Source organism: Pongo abelii, chromosome 4, assembly GCF_028885655.2.
Source record: "Pongo abelii isolate AG06213 chromosome 4, NHGRI_mPonAbe1-v2.0_pri, whole genome shotgun sequence".
Taxonomy (NCBI): domain Eukaryota; kingdom Metazoa; phylum Chordata; class Mammalia; order Primates; family Hominidae; genus Pongo; species Pongo abelii.
The window spans coordinates 121,778,491-121,795,068 of NC_071989.2; the positions used below are offsets into that span (position 1 = coordinate 121,778,491).

A 16,578-nucleotide genomic window follows, 5' to 3' on the forward strand; every position below is an offset into this window, starting at 1 on the left:
ATAACAAAAAGTTAGGAAATAGGTAAAATAATAACTTGGAGTAGAGGTTATGCTTGTGTTTCTCCAGGCCAAAATCAACAGCTGATTTGGATACTATCAAGACACCTAAAACCTTATCATGAGCCAGATGTGAGGAAGAGATGCCAGGAGGATCCTGAGGACCCCCTGGTTGCAGCCATGTCAAGACTGATGCTGAGGAGTACCCCAACTGTCATGAGCAACACCTGTCAAACACAGCCATCCACCTGACAGTCAAAAAGCTGTCACAGATGGTGGAAGAAAACCTGAGGAAAGCAGGGCAACCAGTCACAATGAGTAATTTAATGGTAGCTATGATAGCAGTTATCACCACTGCTGTGAGTATTCCTTCAACAATGGCTGACACAGAGAACAATTATACTTATTGAGCATATTTATCAATCCTGGCTGGCAATAATGCCTGGATATAATCACTCTATGACACAGTTACACATGCTTTCTGATCTCAGTATTTACCATAATCTGCTCCTATAATTGAGGCATACCGCCTTCAAAAACCTATTTGTAAACACAATAGAACCTGGCCAGAAATAATAAATGTACTTGTTTAGGAAGATTGCTTTGCAGAACAGGCAGAGATGCTGCACAGTGATTCCTATGGAATCATTATTGATTGGTCCCCTAAGGGGATGTTTAGTTTGAATTGCACCTCTTAGTCTGTGTGCCATGGCCAAACTATGTTCAGCTGGTCTGAACAAAATGGTCAGATGGTAGAAATGATAAGAAGTATGGCAAGAGTTCATATTATCTGGAATCATGGCAGTATAGTGGCACCTCAACCTCAAATGATATGGCCCGTTGTAGAAGCTAAACATAAGGATTTGTGGAAACTATTAATAGCTCTTAATAAGATCAAAGTTTGGGAAAGAATAAAAAAGCATCTAAAAGGACACTGTACAAACTTGTTTTTGGATATTGCAAAATTAAAAGAACAAATATTTAAAGCATCCCAGGCACACCTGAACTTAATGCGAGGAACTGGAGTGCTTAAAGGAGCTGCAGACAAATTAGCAGCTAGTAACCCATTAAAATGGATAAAAACACTTGGAAGCTCTGTGATTTCAATGATGATTGTGCTTTTAATCTGTGTTGTTTGTCTTTGTATAGTCTGCAGATGTGGATCCTGACTCCTGCGAGAAGTAGCTCAGCGTGACAAAGCTGCCTTCGCTTTTATTGATTTGCAAATCAAATAAGGGGGACATGTTGGGAACAAGCCCCTCCCCAAAAATCTGGCCATAAACTGGCCCCAAAACTGGCCATAAACACAATCTCTGCAGTACTCTGACATGGTCATGATGGCCATAATGCCCACGCTGGAAGGTTGTGGCTTTACCGAACTGAGGGCAAGGAACACCTGGCCTGCCCAGGGTGGAAAACCACTTAAAGGCATTCTTAAGCCACAAACAACAGCGTGAGTGATCTGTACCTTAAGGACAAGCTCCTGCTGCAGTTAACTAGCCCAACCTATTCCTTTAATTCAGCCCATCCCTTCATTTCCCATAAGGGATACTTTTAGTTAATTTAAGATCTATAGAAACAATGCTAATGACTGGCTTTCTGTTAATAAATATGTGGGTAAATCTCTGTTTGGGGCTCTCAGCTCTGAAGGCTGTGAGACCCCTGATTTCCCACTTTATGCCTCTATATTTCTGTGTGTGTGTCTTTAATTCCTCTAGCGCTGCTGGGATAGGGTCTCCCCGACCGAGCTGGTCTCAGCATTCTAGAATTGTATTAATGACAGTGGGCTCAGTCCTGGGAGTGGTTTATGCCCTATTATGCTTTGCAGAACTAGGAGATCTTCTTGGTTTCTGAGTGCATAAGATGGTGGGTACAGGAGTGGAGGTTCTGGAAGGTGTCAGTGGAAGCCTGAACCTTTGACATTAGCCCAGGAGCTGAGAAAGATGTTTACAGAAATCTTCCCAAAAGTGCTAGTGATATATGTTCATAGAATGTATAGCCACCATGAAGGACATCAGAGTTGAAAGACACCAAAGTTGCAAATTCCTTAGAGAATTAAAGATGAATCATGTAGATAAGTAGCCTGAACTTTCTGAGACCTAAGAATCTATTGATTCTGCACTACAATTTGCAGCAGATGATTTTGAATAGAGCTTAATATGATGATCTTTTCTTTGCTTATGCAGATAACAATTTTCAAGTTGGCTGACTGAAATAAGAGTCAAGTAGTAGAATAGGATGCACATGGACAAATTTACATTCATAATGACCATTGTTTTGTGGAGCTCCTACTTCAGGTTTTGCTGCATTATGTGTTTAATACACATTTATAAGAGGACTGACATTGTTATACCTTAATAAATCTTACTTTTTGAGGGATTGATATTCCTAAATATAGTAAGAACAGTTCCAAAACAACACCTGAATAGGCTCTCTTTCAAAGATTTGCAAATGTGACTGTAACAGAGAATATAGAATTTCTTCCAACACGAAGAGTTAAGATTGGCTTTCATTTTACCACTAAATTTGCTTATAGGAATATATTGATTAATTTGTGTTTATCTATGGAAATTAAATCTATACTATTGAGAAATGCCAGAGTATATACTCTATTTCTTTGAAAATGAATTCACAGGAAAGGTCCTAGGGATGGACTTTCAGGGCAAGTATAAAGGTAGAGATCAACACATGTTCAAACACTTGCATATGTACTATCACTGCTCGGCTCACATCCCAAGGTCAGTTCCATTTACTTGTGTACTGCCTCCTTAGTGCTTTCTCTCTGGAAGGGCTGCTTTCAGGCTGCTGGAAATGGCTTTGTTTTTGTGCAAAAGGGAGCAGAGAGTGCCTGGGAATTTGGCTTCCCAGAGCCAGTCCTTAACCAATGACTGACAGGTGCAAGGTAATAAACACTCCAACTTCCTTGCCCTTAATGGGACAGCAGCCTGCACTATCTCCAGAGGTCCCTGTGGAATTGAGCTAAGCTACATTCTCAAAGAGTTGACTTGAAATCTCACCCTTGACGAGCTTTTTTTCCTATCATGTTTCCTTTCCCCACTTCCCTACTGTTTGCTCCCTGAAATACTTCCCAGTAAATCAGTTTTATGTGAATCTGCATCTTAGTATCTGCCCCGGTACCCCACCTCAGACACTTACCATGTGGAATTGGAATTGTACTGTAGTTCTGAATACATTTTTATTCTCTGACTTTTCTCTTAGAACATTATCGCTTCTGTTTTTCCCCCTCAAAAATTGCTCAATGGCCCTTTATAGGGTTTAAGATAGGCATGCACTTTAGAAAATTCATAGCATATTTGACTAAATCTCCATTTTTTTCCTATTAGCAGGTTATTTGCTAATAAAAAGAAACTCAAGTTATTTTTATACTTGAGAAGGGAATTCCTCTTTCTCCTTAGCATTCAGATTCATGAATCTGCTTTGTAAACAAGTTGCTTTCTATAGCATAATTTATTTTAGTGGGTTGAAAAGAATGCTAAAAATATATCTGGTATCTGCATAAAGCTATAAATATAAGAAGAAAAGGGAAAAAAATGTGAAGTGGGGGAAGAATGTGAATATAGAATCTACCATGTAGTACACACTATATATGCAATCTGAAGGATAAGAAGTGAAGGAATTTGCCCCAAGGACACACAGACAGTGATGATCCAGCCAGGGATTTAAACCAGAACAGAATAGAAATTAGTGAAATTAAGTTCCTTTGTGTTCTAGGAAAAACTGCACTCTTACATGTTATGATAGTATTACTTTTATTATCTTGATGCAAACACATCAGTCTTGGTTTAATTGCTACTGGCTCATTTTCTGTAGTATTTCTATAGGATTTCTTTGGCCTTTCCAGGTTTTTCCATTCTCATAGCCATATGGCTGTGAGGTATTAGTGGACTGCTGCTACGCCCTCTGCTCACTCCATTTTTGAACAGGAGGATCAGCACTGGCTCTTTTTAGTGGGGTGTGTTGTGTTATGTCTTTGTCACTAGAACACAGCCGTGGTTTCCCAATTGCTTTTTCCACAACATTAAATTTTTTTTTATTATAGTCCTACAGGCTTTCCATCAGTGGATGGAAAGTACCTTTTTGCCAGTTGCTATCAACACCAGTTTGTTTTGGTACTTGTGTTTAGCTTTGGAGGATAGACTGATTTGTCTTTGATCCATACACAAGCCAAACTTAGGCCTTGGACACCTTCTTATCCTTCATTCCCTCTTACTCGCAGGAGAATCAATTGATCCATGTGCTGTTTCCTTGTGACATACACCAGGCCCCAGAATTTGAATACTTACCAGTAGAGAGAAGGCTGTGTTCATCTGCCCAGTCCCCACTCACAGAAGTAGTTGAGTGTCTCTGAATAGCTGTAGATGGCTTTCTTCTGTATGTTTTCCTCTTCTGAATATTTATGTGTTATTTATCCCCCTCAAACCCACTGTTACTTGGGCAAACTTCCAATTTCCTTGTAGCTTTCTGCTATTTTGATAATTTTGTGTTTATTTTAAATGAAATGTCAGAGTTCAGAGTTTAGAACTGGAAGCAACTTTAGAGGTTATCTAATTAAACCCTATTTAATTTGTCCAATTCATGATGTAAATTATTTCCAAATTACAAAAGTCATATGTTTTTGAGTTCAGAAAACTTCGAGAACAGAAAGGAGAAAATAACAAAGATCATATGTAGATGTATTTTGCATGTGAGAAGGACATGAATTTTGGGAGCCAAGGGCAGAATGCTGTAGCTTGAATGAATCCCCTTCCAAATTCAGGTGTTGAAACTAAATGGCCAGTATGATGGTATTAAGAAGTGGAGCCTTTAAGAGGGATTAGGCCATGAGGGATCCTCCCTTGTGAATAGGATTAAGGGCCACATAAAAGAGGCTTTACGCAATGCTCCATCTCTTGCCCTTTTGCCTTCTGCCGTGTGAGGATGTCATAAGACCCTCACCAGACAATGAACCTGCTGGCGTACTGATCTTAAGATTCCCAGCCTCCAGAATTGTGAGAAAATAAGTTTCTGTTTATTATAAATTACCCAGTCTCAAGTATTCTTTTATAGTAGCACAAAACAGACTAAGTCAGTATGTAGTATTACTGTCTGGTAGTAACCGCTGCTGATATTTTGATGTATATACTTTAAAAAATGTTGTATTATGTCTGTAATTTTAAAAATATTGTATGGACATTTAATTTTCTTCATTTTTTTCTTTTAAGATATTTTAATTAAGTATGTTATACAGAAATGCTTACTTATTGTTAACAATGCTAACAATATATATACACTGAAAATTTCCCTTAACCTCTCTTCCTTGCGCATATCCCAAATCTGTTTCTTCTAGAAATAATCAGTGTAATCAATTTAGTCTGCATCTCTTCATATCTATTTCCCTGTATTTACATATACCTATGTACATATAAAAATATTTAGTTTTGTTTTATATATATAACGTTAATCATGTCACCATCTGTGCATTTGTCTGACGTTTGCATTCTTCACTTATAAATACTTTAAACATCTTTTCATATCAATCTATCATGTAATTCAGGGTCCAGATAGAAAGCAAATGGATCAACTCCAACTAAGTAATTTGATTGAATCTTCATAAACTAAATTTTATGGCCATGTATAGGGAAATCATAGGCGAGTACCCCGAGATTAGTAATAATAAAGACACTCCTACCACCTCTAGACCAGAACAAGGAAGGGTGAGGAGGAGTTTTTGGGGAGAGGGAGAGGTTGTGAGAGACAGAGAAAAAGAAACAGCAATAGAGAGAGAGAGACAAAGAGAGACAGAGACAGACAGAGTTGTGTGGAATGGGCTGCTGGGCAGGGCTGAGACCTTCAGTGGAGGGAAGCAGTCAGTCTAAACCAATTCCACAGGGAGGGAATCAAGGAAATAAAAAACTCTCCATCCCTTCCTTTCTATTGTGTATTGCATGTTTCTATCCCCCTCCAATGCCTCAAAATTCATATATTAAAGCCCTAACCTCCAACATGATAGTGTTTGGAGATGGCGTTTTGGGGAGGTAATTTGGGTTAGATGAGGTCATAAGGGCAGACCCTCATAATGGGAGTAGTGCCCTTATACAAAAAGAAAAAGGGAGCGAGAGCTTGCACTCTTTCTCTCCATGTGCACAGACTGAAAAAAGACCATGGAGCACATAGCAAGAAGGTGGCAGCCGGGTGCAGTGGTTCTTGCTGGTAATCCCAGCACTTTGTGAGGGTGAGGTGGGAGGATCCCTTGAGCCCAGGAGTTTGAGATCAGCTTGGGCAACATAATGAGACCCTCGTCTTTACCAAAAAAACAAAAAAAATCAGCCAGGTATGGTGGCTCACACCAGTAGTGTCAGCTATTCAGGAGGCTGAAGTGAGAGGATTGGTTGAGGCTGGGAGGTCGAGGCTGCAGTGAGCTGTGACTGCACCACTGCACTCCAGCCTGGGTGGCAGAATGAGACCTGTTTCAAAACAAAAACAAAACAAAACAACAAAACCACAAAAACAATAAAAACAGAAGATGCCATCTGCACATCTGCAGGCCAGGAAGAGAGTCCTTACCAGAAACCAAACCCCACTGAATCTTGATCTTGCACTTTACAGCCTCCAGAACTATGAGAAAATAAATTCTTGTTGTTTAAGCTACCCAATCTGTGGTATTTTGTTACGGTAGCTTGACTAGACCAAAACACCCTCTTTGATCTTGGAGGGAGATTCTCATTGGCTGAACAGAGTCAGAAGCTGGAGAGAAAGGGAGTATGTTGATGCTATCCATATATGTCAACCTTCCAAGGAACAGTATTGGCATGTTCTTATAGATTTGTTAATTCTTTCAACAAAGAATCCTCAGTGCTTTTTTATGACAGACATTGTTCCACGGTTAAGGGAATAAGGTCAAAAAGGTCATTGTCCTTCAGGAGTTCATATTTCATTGGAGTTGGTGTGCCCTAGAATACAAAGTATTTCCTAGCTAGCACATACCAGAGTTTGTTAATCCATTACTGAGAGGAGTTTATGCTATTTTAATTTTTCCTTATTTATGCAGTATTGCATGAATTTTCTTGTTTGTGCATCTTTCTGCATATGTAAAAATACTTCTTTCAGGTAGATACTAAGAGATAGAATTGCTGGATTAAAAGAAATATGCATATTTAATATTAAATAGGTGGATTTAAATTACACTTCTACTAATGGGGTGTAAGAATACTTATTTCCCCTTACTCAACAACAGTTATCATTCTCTCAAAGTTTTGTCAATCTTTGGGAAGCAGGGATAGTTGGTAACTATTGAGTTTGAATCTTCCTGATTACTGGTGAGAATTAGAACATTTTAATGTATTTATGGCTGTCTGAATTTCCTCTTTTGTGAATTGCCTTGCCTGTTCATATGCTTTGGCTGCTCTCTTTTTTTTTTTGAGATTCATTGTCATTTAAATTTATTTCTAAGCATTCTTTATATATTTTATGTTTTATTCTAAGTCTTGTTCTGTTTGCTGTAGTAACACTGTTTACTCAGTGTCCCGTTAGGTTGTGTTTTTGTTTGGGGCCACTCAGAATATCCTGGTGCTGGTATTCCTCCTGTGTCCACCAATGTTTCTTTGAGCTCATGTTGTAATTACTCCTGTCAATGCTTTATTTCTTTCTGACTCCTGATCTCTAAGGACTGGGGGTCTATGCCAGTAGGTGGAATATACCTGTAGCTTTTCTCCTAGGAATGTAACTCCCCTGTTTTTCCTGGGTATTGCTAGTCACCTGGAGCTCATATCTGTCCTAATACCCTGGCTAATCTGCACCACCTCACTGCCCAAGTCTGGTGGCAGATGCCTTTGCTGCTGAGGCTGGACATGGGGAGGTTGGGGAGGGGTAGGCTATCTGATTACTCCCGCTGAAAGGTCCTGACCAACCACTCTCCCAGTTGCTGATGGACCCTTCTACTCTCTCTTAATTGTTTTTCTGAGCCAGATGTTCCCTGGAGTCATTCCTGCCTTTTATGCCTGCCTTTTTTTCTGGGTGTATTATGTGTCGTAGTTTTCCATTTTCCTCTAATCCCATTTGCCTTGTGTCTGTCAGGGATTCCTCATAAATTTAAGTGCCCAAGAACACTTCTTCTTGTTTATCAGGGCTATTACAGATTTTATATATGTTTTTATATTCTGTCATGAACAGAGATTTGCAGTCAGAGGAAGAAGGCTGGAGCATGATCTAGCCCAGGGATTGTCAAACATTTTCTATAAAGGGCCAAATAGTAAATACTTTAAGCTTTGCAGGCAACAAGGTTTCTGTCACTACTTAACTCTGCCTTTGTAGTGCAAAAGTGGCAAATGATGAATGAATGTGGCAGTGTTCCGATCGGCCTGATTTACGAAACATGACAGAATTTGAACCAAAGGCCCTAATTTGCAGACACCTGACCTAGATCCCTTTCCCTTTATGGAAGAGATGAAGAATCTGTGCCTAGAGGAGGTTGAAATATTTGCCCTAAGCTACTCAGCTAGTGTGAATGGAAGAACTAGGTTGATCACCTCATCTGCTTACTCAGCTGTGATCTTTCCTCCACTTTGCTGTTTTTGCAGGGTTAAAAAGACTCCTAAACAGATCTCAGTTCTCCCAGAGCTTTGGAAACAGTGAAGTTACCTTCTGTTTCTTTTACTTTTTGTTCTGTGACTTAAAAGCAAATAAAGTCCAGGCTAAGTTACTTAACTATGAAGCTCACTGCTGCTGACAAAATTATTCAAATTCTGTAAAATATTTGAAAAGATTTGTTCTGAGCCAAATATAAGGGACCAATGGCCTGTGACGCAGCCCTCAGGAGCTCCTAAGAACATGTGCCCAAGGTGGTGAGGGCACAGCCTAGTTTTAGACATTTCAAGGAGACATGAGACATCAATCAAATACATGTAAGATTTACATTGGTTCAATCTGGAAGGGTAGGACAACTCAAAGTCGGGGGCAGGTGGGAGGGGTTTCCAGGTCACAGGTAGATTTAAAAATTCTCTCATTGGCAGTTGGTTGAAAGATTTATTATCAATAGAAAAGATTGTCTGGGTTACTACAAGGGGCTATGGAAACCTAGGTTTTGTCATGCAGATGAAGCCTCCAAGTAGCAGACTTCAGGGAGAATAGACTGTAAATATTTCTTTTCTAAAAAAAATTTTTACTTTAAGTTCTGGGATACATGTGCAGAATGTTCAGGTTTATTACATAGGTATATGTGTGCCATAGTGGTTTGCTGCACCTACAACTGACCTATCCTCTAAGTTCCTTCCCCTTGTCCCCCACCCCCCAACAGGCCCTGGTGTGTGATGTTCCCCTCCCCTGTGTCTATGTGTTCTCATTGTTCAACTCTCACTTATGAGTGAGAACATGTGGTGTTTGGTTTTCTGTTCCTGTTAGTTTGCTGGGGATGATGGCTTCCAGCTTCATTCATGTTCCTGCAAAGGACACGATCTCATTCCTTTTTTTTTTTCATTTTTTGAGATGGAGTCTCGCATTGTCACCTGGGCTGGTGTGTGGTGGCATGATATCGGCTCACTGCCACCTCCGCCTCCTGGGTTCAAGTGATTCTCCTGCCTCAGCCTCCTGAGTAGCTGGGACTACAGATGCACGCCACCACATCTGGCTAATTTTTGTATTTTTAGTAGAGATGGGGTTTCACTATTTTGGCCAGGCTGATCTTGAACTCCTGACCTCATGATCTGCCTGCCTTAGCCTCCCAAAGTGCTGGGATTACAGGTGTCAGCCACCGTGCCTGGCCCCTTTTTATGGCTGCCTAGTATTCCATGGTGTATATGTACCACATTTTCTTTATCCAGTCTATTATTGATGGGCATTTGGGTTGGTTCCATGACTTTGCTATTGTAAATGGTGCTGCAGTAAACATATGTGTGCATGTGTCTTTATAGTAGAATGATTTATATTCCTTTGGGTATATGCCCAGTAATGGAATTGCTGGGTCAAATTGTATTTCTGGTTCTAGCTCCTTGAGGAACTGCCATACTGTCTTTCACAGTGGTTGAACTAATTTACATTCCCACCAAGTGTAAAAGCGTTCTGATTTCTCCACAGCCTTGACAGCATCTATTGTTTCTTGGCTTTTTAATAATCACCATTCTGACTTGTGTGAGACGGTATCTTACTGTGGTTTTGATTTGGACTTCTCTAATGATCAGTGATGTTGAGCTTTTTTTCATATGTTTCTTGGCCTCATAAATGTCTTCTTTTGATAAGTGTCTGTTCATATCCTTTGCCTACTTTTTTATGGGGTTGTTTTCTTCTTGAAAATTTTTTTAAGTTTGTTATAAATTCTGGATATTAGACCTTTGTCAGATGAGTAGCTTGCAAAAATTTTCTCCCATTGTGTAGGTTGCATGTTCACTCTGATGATAGATTCTTTTGCTGTGCAGAAGCTCTTTAGTTTAATTGGATCCCATTTGTCAATTTTTGCTTTTGTTGCAATTGCTTTTGGCATTTTCGTCATGAAGACTTTGCCCATGCTATGTCCTGAGTGGTATTGCCTAGGTTTTCTTCTAGGGTTTTTATGGTTTTGGGTTTTACATTTAGGTCTTTAATCCATCTTGAGTTAATTTTTGTATAAGGTGTAAGGAAGTGGTCTAGTTTCAGTTTTCTACATATGGCTAGCCAGTTTTCCCAGCATCATTTATTGAATAGGAGGTCCTTTCCCCATTGCTTGTTTTTGTCAGGTTTGTCGAAGATCAGATGGTTGCAGATTTGTCATGTTATTTCTGAGGTCTCTATTCTGTTCCATTGGTCTATATGTCTGCTTTGGTACCAGTACCATGTTTTGGTTACTGTAGCCTTGTAGTATAGTTTGAAGTCAGGTAGTGTGATGCCTGCAGCTTTGTTCTTTTTGCTTAGGATTATCTTGGCTATATGGGGGTCTTCTTTGATTCCATATGAAATTTAAAGTTTTTTCTAATTCTGTGAAGAATATCAATGGTAGTTTGATGGGAATAACATTGAATCTATAAATTACTTTGGGCAGTATGACCATTTTCACAATATTGATTCTTCCTATCCATGAGCATGAAATGTTTTTCCATTAGTTTGTGCCCTCTCTTATTTCCTTGAGCAGCGATTTGAAGAGGTCCTTCACATCCCTTGTTAGCTGTATTCCTAGGTATTTTATTCTCTTTTCAGCAATTGTGAATGGCATTTCATTCATGATTTGGCTCTTTGCTTGTCTATTGTTGGTGCAAAGGAATGCCTGTGATTTTTGCACATTGATTTTGTATCCTGAGACTTTGCTGAAGTTGCTTATCAGTTTAAGGAGCTTTGGGGCTGAGATGATTGGGTTTTCTAAATATAAAATCATATTGTCTGCAAACAGAGACAATTTGACTTTCTTTCTTCCTATTTGAATACCCTTTATTTCTTTCTCTTGCCTGATTGCTCTGGCTAGAACTTCCAATACTATGCTGAATAGGAGTGGTGAGAGAGGGCGTCCTTGTCTTGTACCAGTTTTCAAAGGGAATGCTTCCAGTTTTTGCCCATTCAGTATGATATTGGCTGTGGGTTTGTCATAGATAGCTCTTATTATTTTGAGATATGTTCTATCAATACCTGGTTTATTCAGAGTTTTTAACATGAAGAGATTTTGAATTTTGTCAAAGGCCTTTTCTGCATCTATTGAGATAATCATGTGGTTTTTGTCATTGGTTCTGTTTATGTGATAGATTATATTTATTGATTTATGTATGATGAACCAGCCTTGCATCCCAGAAAAGAAGCTGACTTGATCTTGGTGGATAAGGTTTTTGATATGCTGCTGGATTTTTTTTGCCAGTATTTTATTGAGGATTTTCACATCGATGTTCATCAGGGATGTTGGCCTGAAGTTTTCTTTTTTTGTTGTGTCTCTTCCTGATTTTGGTATCAGGATGATGCTGGCTTCATAAAATGAGTTATGGAGGAGTCCCTTCTTTTCAATTGTATGGAATTGTTTCAGAAAGAATGGTACCAGCTCCTCTTTGTACCTCTGGTAGAATTTGGCTGTGAATCCATCTGGTCCTGGGTGTTTTTTTGGTTGATAGGCTATTAATTACTATCTCAATTTCAGAACTTGTTATTGGTCTATTCAAAGATCTGACTTCTTCCTGTTTTAGTCTTGGGAGGTTGTATGGGTCCAGAAATTCATCCATTTCTTATAGATTTTCTAGCTTATTTGCATGGAGGTGTTCATAGTATTCTCTGGTGGTAGTTTGTATTTCTGTGGGGTCAGTGGTGATGTCCCCTTTATCATTTTTTTATTGTGCCTATTTGATTCTTCTCTCTTTTCTTCTTTGTTAGTCTAACTAGAGGTCTATCTATTTGGTTAATTTTTTCAAAAACCAGCTCCTGGGTTCCTTGATTTTTTGAAAGATTTTTGTGTCTCTATCTCCTTCAATTCTGCTCTGATCTTAGTTATTTCTTGGATTAGTTTACTCTTGCCTCTCTAGCTTTTTAATTGTGATGTTATTGTATCAGTCTGAGATCTTTCTAGCTTTCTGATGTGGGCATTTAGTGCTGTAAATTTCCCTCTTAACACTGCTTTAACTGTGTCACAGAGAATTTGGTATGTTGTCTCTTTGTTCTCATTGGTTTCAAAGAATTTCTTGGTTTTTGCCTTAATTTCATTATTTACCAATGAGTCATTGAGGAGCAGGTTGTTTAATTTCCATGTAGTTGTGTAGTTTTAGTGAGTTTCTTAATCCTGAGTTCTAATTTGATTGCACTGTTGTCTGAGAGACTGTTTGTTATTATTTCAGTTATTTTGCATTTGCTAAGGAGTGTTTTACTTCCAATTATGTGGTCAACTTTAGAATAAGTGCTGTGTGACCCTGAGAAGAATGTATATTCTGTTGATTTGGGGTGGAGAGTTCTGTAGTTGTCTACTAGGTCCACTTCATCCAGAGCTGAGTTCAAGTCCTGAATATCCTTGGTATTTTTCTGTCTCATTGATCTGTCTAATATTGAGAGCGTGGTGTTAAAGTCTTCCACTATTATTGTGTAGGAGTCTAAGTCTCTTTGTAGGTCTCTAAGAACTTTTTAATGAATCTGAGTGCTCCTGTATTGTGTGCATATATATTCAGAATAGTTAGCTCTTCTTGTTGAATTGTTCCCTTTACCCTTATGTAATGTCTTTTTTGTCATTTTTTATCTTTGTTGGTTTAAAGTCTTGTTTTGCCAGAGACTAGGATAGCAACCCCTGCTTTATTTTGCTTTCCATTTGCTTGGTAAATTTTCCTCCATCCCCCCTTTTTTTTAGCCTATGAATGTCTTTGCTCATGAGATGGCTCTCCTGAATACAGCACACTAATGGGTCTTGACTGTATCCAATTTGCCAGTCTGTGTCTTTTAATTGGGGCATTTAGTCCATTTACAGTTAACGCTAGTATTGTTTTGTGTGAATTTGGTCCTGTCATCATGATGGTATCTGGTTATTTTCCACCTTAGTTGATGCAGTTTCTTCATAGTGTTGTTGGTCTTTATGTTTTGGTGTGTTATTGCAGTGGCTGGTATCAGTTTTTCCTTTCCATATTTAGTTCTTCTTTCAGGATCTTTTGCAAGGCAGGCCTGGTGTTAACAAATTCTTTTCCTTAAGAATGCTGAATATTGGCCCCCAGTCTCTTCTGGCTTGTAGAGTTTCTGCTGAGAGGTCTGCTGTTAGTCTGATGGGCTTCCCTTTGTAGGTGACCTGGCCTTTTTCTCTGACTGCCCTTAGCATTTTTTCCTTCATTTTGACCTTGGAGTATCAGGGGAAATTCAGCCAGATATCAGGCAAAATTCACCCCCGATATTTCACATAGGTTCTTTTCTATTTTCCCTAAGTGTCAGCTGGTCTGAGAAATAAAGGGACAAAGTACAAAAGAGAGAAATTTTAAAGCTGGGTGTCCAGGGGAGACATCACATGTCGGCAGGTTCTGTGATGCCCCCTGAGCCTTAAAACCAGCAAGTTTTTATTAGTGATTTTCAAAAGGGGAGTGTACGAATAGGGTGTGGGTCACAGAGATCACGTGCTTCACAAGGTAATAGAATATCACAAGGCAAATGGAGGCAGGGTGAGATCACAGGACCACAGGACCAGGGTGAAATTAAAGTTGTTAATGAAGTTTTGGGCACGCATTGTCATTGATAACATCTTATCAAGAGCCAGGGTTTGAGAGCAGACAACCTGTCTGACCAAAACTTATTAGGCAGGAATTTCCTCATCCTAATAAGCCTGGGAGCGCTAAGGGAGACTGGGGCTTATTTCATCCCTACAGCTTCAACCATAAAAGATGGCTGCCCCCGAAGCAGCCATTTTAGAGGCCTACCCTCAGGGATGCATTCTTTCTCAGGGATGTTCCCTGCTGAGAAAAAGAATTCAGTGGTATTTCTCCAATTTGCTTTTGAAAGAAGAGAAATATGGCTCTGTTCCGCCTGGCTAGCTGGGGGTCAGAGTTTAAGGTTATCTCTCTTGTTCCCTGAACATTGCTGTTATCCTGTTCTTTTTTCAAGGTGCCCAGATTTCATATTGTTCAAACACACATGCTTTACAAACAATTCGTGCAGTTAACACAATCATCACAGGGTCCTGAGGTGACATACATCCTCCTCAGTTTACAAAGATGATGGGATTAAGAGATTAAAGTAAAGACAGGCATAGGAAATCACAAGGATATTGATTGGGGAAGTGATAAGTGTCCATGAAATCTTCACAATTTATGTTCAGAGATTGCAGTAAAGACAGGCATCTTGGGGTTGATATTCTCCCAAAGACAGGCATCTTGGGAGTATATTAGTGGTGTACTGATTCCTGAATTTGCATGTTGGCCTGTCTTGCTAGGTTGAGGAAGTTCTCCAGGATAATATCCTGAAGTGTACTTTCCAGCTTGTTTCCATTCTCCCCTTCTCCTTCAGGTACTCCAATCAATTGTAGGTTTGGTCTTTTTATGAAGTCCCATGTTTCTTGGAGGCTTTTCTTATTCCTTTCCATTCTTTTTTCTCTAGCCTTGTCTGTATGCCCTATTTCAGCAAGGTGGTCTTCAAATTGTAAAATCTTTTCTTCTGCTTGGTCTATCCAGCTATTGATACTTGTGTATGCTTCATGAAGCTCTCATGCTGTGTTTTTCAGTTTTATCAGGTCATTTATGTTCCTCTCTAAACTGGTTATTCTAGTTAGCAGCTCCTCTAACTTTCTATCAAGGTTCTTAGCTTCTTTGCATTGGGTTAGAACTTGCTTCTTTAGCTCAGCATAGTTTTTTATTACCCATCTTCTGAAGCCTACTTCTGTCAATTTGTCCATCCCATCCTCTGTCCTGTTCTGCACCCTTGATGAAGAGGTGTTGTGATCATTTGGAGGAGAAAAGGCTCTCTGGCCTTTTGGGTTTTTGGTGTTTTTTGGTTGAATCTTTCTCATCTTTGTGAGTTTGTCTAGTTTTGATCTTTCAGGCTGCTGGCCCTTGGATAGGGTTTTTGAGGGGCCTTATTTTTTTTTTTTGTGGATGCTGTTGTTGTTGCTTTCTGTTTGTTTGTTTTTCTTTCAATGGTCAGGTCCCTCTTCTGTAGGGCTGCTGCAGTTTGCTGGGGGTTCACTTCAGGCCCTATTCATCTAGTTCACTCCTGTACCTGAAGATATCACTCAATAAGGCTGGAGAACAGCACAGATGTGTACCTGCTCCTTCTTCTGGGATCTCTGACCTCAAAGGGCACCAACCTGATGCTAGTAGGATTGCTCTTGTATATACGGTGTCTGACAACCCCTGTTGGAGGACCTCACCCAGTTGGGTGTCTCACGGGGAACAGGACCCATTTAATGAACTACTTTGTCTGTCCCTTGGTGGAGGCGGTGTGCTTTGCTGGGGGGAAACCCATTCATCTGGGCTGCCGGGATTCCTGAGAACTACCAGAAGGAAAGGCTAAGTCTGCTGGTCCACAGAGACTGTGGGCACCCCTCCCCCTAGGGGATCAGGCCCAGGGAGATCCAGGATCTGTCCTTGAGCCTCTGGCTAGAGCTACTGGAGTTCCTGGAGGGAAGCCTGGCCCACTGAGGAAGGATGAGTCAGGGTCAGGCCTGAAGAGGCAATCTGGCTGCGGTCTGCCACAGCTGGTGTGTTGGGCTGTGGGGGACATGTCTTGGGACCAAGCCATCCAGCCTCCCTGGCTCCAGCAGGAGAAAAGTGTAGCCTGGAGCTATAGAGATGGATGCTGCCCTTCCCCCACCCAGGGAGCTTAGCAGTGCTGGCTGCTGCCCCTCCCCCAAGGAGCTTAAACAGCTTAAATGGCAGGCAGCTGCAGCTGTGGTGCTGGTCACCCCTCCCATGGGAGCTTGGTATGCTTAAGCAGATTCCATCTGAGAGGCTGTTGAGAATCTGCACGGCTCCAGGGTTGGGACGCTAGGCCCTTGTAGTGTGGGTTCACTGGTGGGACCTTCCAATCTGTGGGTTGCACGGTTCTGTGGAAATAGCACAGTTTCTCTGATGGAGTAGTAGCTCACTCACTGCCTCCCTTGGCTGGGGGTTGGGGGGTCCCCTGCCCCATGTGGCTCTCACATGGGCCGCTGGACCACCCCTGCTCGTCCTTGCTCTCAATGGATTGTGC

At 40.4% G+C, this 16,578-nt stretch overlaps 1 long non-coding RNA gene across 2 annotated transcripts in view; it reads left to right on the forward strand.

Moving 5' to 3' along the window:
- LOC129059498 (uncharacterized) overlaps positions 1-1,712 on the forward strand; it is a 36,318-nt gene extending 34,606 nt beyond the window's left edge. The window contains exon 6 of one of the 2 annotated variants that reach the window (XR_008525439.2): positions 1,147-1,712. This is a non-coding gene — a long non-coding RNA (uncharacterized LOC129059498). Of the gene's footprint in view, positions 1-67 lie in introns of both variants that reach the window. The other variant, XR_008525440.2, reaches the window with a different exon arrangement.
- The last annotated feature ends 14,866 nt before the right edge of the window (positions 1,713-16,578 follow it).